This window comes from Lepeophtheirus salmonis, unplaced genomic scaffold, assembly GCF_016086655.4.
Source record: "Lepeophtheirus salmonis unplaced genomic scaffold, UVic_Lsal_1.4 unplaced_contig_3539_pilon, whole genome shotgun sequence".
Taxonomy (NCBI): Eukaryota; Metazoa; Arthropoda; class Copepoda; order Siphonostomatoida; family Caligidae; genus Lepeophtheirus; species Lepeophtheirus salmonis.
This window is the reverse complement of record NW_027293887.1, coordinates 76,206-83,816: the sequence shown is the minus strand read 5'-3', so window position 1 is coordinate 83,816 and position 7,611 is coordinate 76,206. Positions and strand designations below refer to the sequence as shown.

Here is a 7,611-nt window from a genome sequence, read left to right as displayed (position 1 = left end):
ATTGAGGATTGACATTGGAATAATTCTAGCAAATGTCCGAGTATACGTCTTTCCCTCCTTCCTCCCTTCACACAATTGATTATAGCCGATTTAATGAACAGTCATGACAACTGACCTACTCTCCTCCAGAACATTTTTCAAATTGTCAGGGTTACCATTTGAATTTTCGGTTTGCTTTTTTTAACATGCCCATTGTATACAGGATTTCCATCACTAATAATAGGTATAATTATATTATTATTCAAGCAAAGCTCTGCTTACATAACCAACTAACCCCATTTGATATGTTATTGGAGAACAATGCACAAATATTACGTAAAAAGCTTGTGATTTGAAGAGGTATTTAGATTAACTGAGTAGATAATAAGTGGGGATTAAGTGAAGTTACTTGGTTTGCTAACAAAGGAGTTCATAACAGATTAATCAATAAAAGAAAATCGGGGAAAACATCATTTAATCTGCGGAAGTAAGACAAAAAACTGGAAAATATGTGGAGGATAGGTTTTAAAATTATTGCGGATAATTTAAATAAATTATCCAAAAATTAAACTATTTAAGAAAAGTTTCAAAAATCCATAGCTATTCACAAAAAAATAAAAAATAAATTTTAAAAATTCCAAAATCCACAGCCTTTAAAAAAAAATCACAAATTAAATTGCTAATACTAAATTTTTGGAAACAAAATTCAAAAATTCATATAAAAATTTAATTTTTTTGGAAAGAATTTTCAAAAATGAAATTTCAAATGTTAAATTTTTTGGAAAATAGGTGATCTATGCCATTTCTTTTTTATTGACGCCAAACACTTCGGCCTATCCACCAAAACAACAAATAACGTCATACTTAAACTTAAAGTTCGTTGTTAAAGAACAACAGTCAAAACTTGTATGAAGTGGTTAAGCAAGAAAAACTGAAAAGGCTACCCCTTAGGACATGTTACCTTTTAAACCAGATTTTCCATTTTGTAACAATTCTAAATTTGAAAACAGGATATGATCTTAATGACACGCTTTTTAAAACAAGTGGACATTAGACCAGGTTTGACTGTATACCTGTATATGCAACTATCCCCCTCTCTTAAGGCTTTAATTTCAAGGTATATTGCCTACATAATATGTAATTAATATTCTCCTTTTTTGTGTGTAAATCGAACCCTCAAAAGATCTCCACGAATCAAACAAATTCAATTTATAAGTAACATAAATTAAAACTACAATAAATAATATTGCAAAAAAAAAACATATGAAATAACGCGATTTTAGAGTTAATAAATTATTAATACATAATAACAACTGTAATTGAACGTCAAAATTTATTAATTACAATCTTTATGTGTCGAGTAAGAAGAGGGCTTCAACTTAATATACATATATATAAAATGTATTGATATATTAATGATTATATTATAGGGATATTCGAAATACATTGGTCGTCAAAAATATGATTTGTCATCAATTGCATCATAATTGAAAAAGACGCCATTTTGGAGGCACAGAACAACAAGTGGTACATGTATATTAAAGTATAAACACTTAGTTACAAACAAACAATGAGTTCTCTAGCCTACTTAAAAGTCGAGGAAATGACACATGAACGTAATAAACGAATTTCCACTCGCACAATTCAAGTAGTTGGACGTCTCCAGGACCACCGTCCACGCCGTCAGCAAGTCCAAACGTTGGAGAGGAAGAGGGCTTTCTCAAAAAGGCCAAACTGTACGTAAAGGAGTTAAAGAAAACGATCCAGGCCAATCCCCTCCGGTCCATGAGAAGCCACGCAAGAAATCTCAAAGATTCACACCACTCTCCAGAGAGCATTCAAAAAGTGGAAATATCCTTCTGAGGATGGAGAGGCCACTTTTAACACCAGCAATAAAAGAAAATCATCTCCAAGTATTTTCAGTTCTTTTGACACTTTTGAGCACCTACAGCCCTGATGTCCACCCCTCGACTACAACTTTTGAGAGCATGTTGATGGGAAGGCCTGCAGTGTCCTTCATCCAAACACCGAGGCCCTCAAACCCACTGTCAGCCAGCACTCTGACGCGATAACGGAGAACCACATCCAAGCGTGTGCCAGGCTTCCCACCGCCACCTGGAAGCCATCATTGCCGCTTAGAACGGTACATTAATGATTAAGAGAGCCCAGACACACATCTATTTTTAACATTAATTATGTGGAAATTATGTTGTTAATTAATAAATTATATCTAATTGAAGTTTAAAATCAAATTGTTCAAATTTTAAGGGACCCTTCGGTGTATATAATCAGGGCTTAACAGGGGTTAAAATTAGCCACTAGCCAAGAAAACAAGTCCAAAAAAGATTACTAGCCTATTAAAATCGAGTATTGAGCTCAAATATTAAATATTTGAGCTCGATACTCGATTTTGTCAATTTTCCCAAAAACACTCACATCAACGACTGTTACATCACGTCCGTAGTGGAAACTTTGCTGAGTAAGTGTCACAGGATGATATAGGACTATCTTTATTTTTACGATACCATCTTCAAGCCACCCTCGTATAATGTACAAACTTTAGCATCAAAGAGTGAGAAACTGACTCAAATTGCTTTAATATCAACATCAGATAAAAACTTCTGCATTGAATATCACTTGATATTTGAATTAATATGTACTAAAAATTGCTTGAAGAATATATATTTTTTTGATCGATTAGTTACGAGAAAAGTAATAGATGAATTAGACAAAATATCTTATTCTTCCAATATAACAGTTAATTTGGTCAACAATATGGAAATATAATTAACGTATAACGTATAAACAATATGTAAAATAAAATCATCTTTATTTTTCATCAATATAGTCAAATAACTCTTATTCAATGCCTCTGGGCTTAACTTTATAGGGTTGTATGTCCTTAAAGTCATCTTTTGCATAAAATGAACTCCAAATTTTATATTCATGAATCAACAAGAGGGGTGTAGGAGTCCCATATGTTTCAAGGGTCGAATTCAAAAGTTTGGGAACCACTGTTCCAAGGGACGGCGTTTGCGTCCGATTTGACCCATCCTAAACTCTAAAACATCCCTAATTATTTAAGTACTGAGAAACACACATTAGTAGTACATTATCATAAATTAAGAGCCTTTTACAAGATGAGAGCGATGGGATTGAAGAATATTTTATGTGTTTTTACACATCACGGAAAAGTATACATTATGTAGATTACAAGTCCATCATGAGTCCTCTTCGTCGCCAGACTCTGTCTCCGTCCCTCCAGCCTTCTTCTTCCTATGGCCCTCCTTATACAAACATGCAAATCCATAGGAGACTCCCTTGAACAAAGGGAACATGGACCATTATTGATCACCACCCTTCACCTCCTTCTTCACGAAGAGTGATTCGTAGACGATTAGATAAGCAAACACGGACGCATAGATCGGCTTCTAGTACGCTGAGGCTATGGCGGCATCCTCCGAGTGGATGTGACGACGCCTTTTGTCGAAATGCGGCATGTCCAACACATATACGTTATCAACAGCTTTTATCAGCTGCCGCAGGGTCGTATTACTACTTTGGGGGAGTTTCAAATGAGGACCAGAGCTTGCTTCAAAGGCTTCAGCAACGACAAAGAACACTCGCTGCCGCAATGGCCCTAGCCTCGTCTACTTCCACTTCGAATGTACCTCAACTCCATATTTGTAATTGGCTATTTAATAGTAAGCTATTTTTCTATTTTCTATTCATTTAGTTTAATTATTTTCCATATTTTTAGATAATCAGTATTGGGACAAAGCTGTCCTCCTCTTCAAGACTTATTTGTACATCTGAAACCTATGCATTGTCAAATAATGGAATACTACAAGACAATGACTATGGTTACTATCAAAATAATATAGTCATTGAATTTTCATTTATTTCTCCCTTGTCACAATGGAATACTACAAGACAATGACTATGGTTACTATCTGTGGCCATAAGAATGGCCCAAAGACGATGAATTACTTCCGGGAAAATTATAGAAAAATTTAATATCTGATTTTGAACTTTTGGGAAAAATGGATTTTTGATTTTTTTTTTCTGATAATTTAAAATGTTTTAATAAAGTTTCAAAAATAGCTGTGGATTTTGAATTTTAGAAAAAAATGTAATATTCTAAAAAAAATTAATATTTTAAAATGATAACAAATTAATTTTTGTGAAAAAACTATTGAATTTATTTTTCAAAAAGTTATTTTTTTAAAACAGCTCTGGATTTTATTTTTTACAAAAAGTTAATATTTGATATTTTTCTTTCTAAAAAAAGCTATTTCCAAAGACCAAGCCCTCTCCAAATATAATTCTGTGAGGGCCCTTGCTTAATGTTAAAGTTCCCCAACTACTCATTCTCACTTCAAGTTTTATTTTTTTAGCCAAGATTATCACACAACACGTAGAACGCACATAGTACGTACTAACATTTTAAAGAATATTTGCCAAATCAAGGAATTTTTGATAAATTATCCCTCTGGGGGCAAAAAAAAAAAATTATTACAGTAAAAATTTTAATTTTTTTTAAGAATTAAAAAAATCAAGCCCCTGAACAGTGTTGCCTGATTGAAAAAATAGATTAGGTCTTTTTTCATATTTGGCCTAAATTTGTAATTAATAGTTTTGTTTTATGAAAACATTTTTCATTAAATTTAATTGAATAGGTTCTGTAGTCCATTAAAATATTTAATAGGTTCCCTGTGGTCCAGCATTATAATATTTCTATTATAATCAATATAAAAAAATTGTGTTATAAACATCAAACTAACATACCCAAGATATCTATGAAAAAAATTTGTCGAAATTCGTAAAGATAATCGCAAAACTTTTTCACTATCTTTGAAAAAAAAAACATTAATTAGCGTTTTGATATTGTAAAGAGAACACAAATCTTCGAAAAATTTCGTACGTGCAAAATTAAAAAGTTATAGAGAATAATGTCGTCGAAAAATAACCCGCAATAACTGATTCATTTTTGCAACTATTGCAAAATGGTGTAATAAAATGTTCTTAAAATTGAAAAAAGTTATTGTAAGATAAAGATTAAAATTTTTGTCCAAAGTGCATCGTTTGTTGGCAATACTTCTTAATTGAAAAAATTATTCAGAAAATGACTCATATTTTAGTTAAAAATCAATTTGTATGTGTTTAATTTATATGCAAACAAATCTCCAGACAAATTTCTACAAACTTTATCATTTCTACGAATCCAATATTCTATTGAAATCCATTTTTTGGCACATGAAAAAAAAAATGCAAGTTTTAGCCATTTCTTTTTTGCCCAAAACTTTATTGATTTTGAATAAATTAAATAAACGTAGTTATTCGTATTGTTGTTTTTTTTTGAACGGCAGCCACTTTTTGATTTATAACTTAATCCTCTACCAAAGTGATGGCAAAACTATGACTATGTATAAAAATTTACCCAAAAGTGTATTGAAATGAATATTGATTAGCTAAGAAAAATAAAATGGAATTTATGTCTCTTGCGCGTGGTAGAAATGAGGTGGAGCTTAGTGACGTCACCCCCTGTAAGCCTGGGTTGATTGACATGTGCAGTGTTATACTCTGCTGCCTTCTTTCAAAACTTTAAGCTTCTTCGTTGACCCGTCTGAAACTGTGCCACATTTCAACTGCTTATTAATTATCATCTCTTGAAGTTTGAACAATTTTTTTTTTTTTTTATTTAAGTAGAAATAAACTACATATTTATTATTTAGTCCGGACAAATGTTTGATCATGTGATCGACTCACTCGGTCGGCCCAAAAAAATGAATCAATAATAAAAGCCTAGTCGGTCCTGCATCGGTCTGCGGACTGAAGACGTAGAACACAAAAAAAGAAGCCTTTTCAATTATACAACCAGCCTGCAAAGACATAGGGATTTCTATTTGGAAATAGTAGCGAAATGAATTATCCTAATTCATATATATTATTTTGAAAAAGTGTGTGACGTCACATGTATTCTTTTTCTAATTTTTATCCACACTAAGGTCTATCGACTCACTCAGTTTAGACCGATGGATAGTCGGTCCGCTTCATTCAGTCCAGACCGAGCCAACACTAGTCACGTCAATCATCCTTTTCTCGGCCCCCCGCCGCCCTTCAACCAGGGGTTTGGCGTAGTGAAGAATTAAAAAGCAAGGCTAATGGATGTGAAAAGGCAAATTTTTACCTAACAAAAAAATAAATTTGTTTGAATGGCTAAACATAATAGATAATTTTCAATCCAGTTCCATTTGGAAACAAAAGTTTATCAGTCTCAGGACCAATTTAGAAGAACGTGAGCGAGGCGGGCTATATGGATCTGTTTCTTGTAATCAAGTTGAAGAATCATTGTTTGCTTGAGATATGTCTGAAAAAGCTCTCTAGTATTTATTACTTCTAACCCTCTGAGTATACCTTTGAAATGCCTCCACAAAGACTCAATCGTCTGAGTATGAGCTCCAGTTAATGGATCCACAAAGTGTGCAGTAAACTGATTCCCAAGGTTGTAATAGGCTGCCCAATCGTCAGAAATGAGATTTGTTTGGGGTAAAATGTAAAAACTTATTCGAACCATTGTAATCGATAAAATTATAGTCCAATTCAGTGATACTTAATGGACATAATTATAGACTGTAAACTAAGCGTCAAAATGATGAAATTTGTTTTGTTATTATCTTTTCCATAAGAAACTTAATTTAAATTACATTATTGATAATAGAGACGTGTTTATTTTTTATTTATTGATTATTTACAATTATTGTTTAGTTTTAGGTATAGAAATATTCAGTAAAAGCTTTTGTGATTGCATAATCCTACCTGTAAGCTTTTTCAATAATTATGATCGATAAAATCATCACAAAATCAAATGATAATTTATGTATGTAATATAATATTAGGTAAAAAATAATTAAGTTTGAATAAGGCCCATGATTATAGACTGTACACTAAGGGTAAAAATACTTCAATTAGGCTTTAATTTCACTCTTATCCGAGTTCATCGATGTCCAAGAAGAAAAACGCCACTACAAATTTGCACACTACGACTCCCGTGCAAAGTATTCCTGAAATTAATTCTACTGCCATGATTCATATAAGAAAAAGGCATAATGCCTTACATAATTATAAATGATCTCCTCCGGCCCCCTCCCTCAGTCAACGGATGGACTCCGAAAGAACTCACTCCCTTTCCTCCTTCGAATACTCCATTAGAGCCAAATTCACAACTTCTTCCACAACATGAGAGCTTCCATCTACTTTCGTTACCCTTCAAAGTGCTAATTAATCGAATAACTCGAAAAAGTGGAGATCCTTCTTCTCTTCATCCAGGCAAACTTATACAGGATAACCATGCTTGACCTCCAAAAAAGTTTCTGTGTTTTATTAATACCCCCCGCCCCCCAAAAAAAACAAATCTGCACCTCTATTTTAGCCTGACAAAATGCATATGAGGATAGGCTGAAACTAGGTTCTAAATTGAGTTAAATTTTAAAAGATAAACACTATTAGCTATATTAGTAGGATATTAAATATCCCTCATATATATATATGCAGACTGTATATATGGCATCCATATTTAAATTTGTTTATTATTAAATATATAATAATGAATCATATATATCTAATTTTTTT

General features: G+C 32.5%; 1 long non-coding RNA gene across 1 annotated transcript; it reads left to right on the top strand.

The window, feature by feature from the left end:
• Nucleotides 1–274: 274 nt before the first annotated feature.
• Nucleotides 275–2,203, top strand: LOC121131257 (uncharacterized). The gene is made up of 3 exons (XR_005868990.2): nucleotides 275–501; nucleotides 1,410–1,503; nucleotides 1,563–2,203. It is a non-coding gene; the product is annotated as an uncharacterized lncRNA (long non-coding RNA).
• Nucleotides 2,204–7,611: the final 5,408 nt, after the last annotated feature.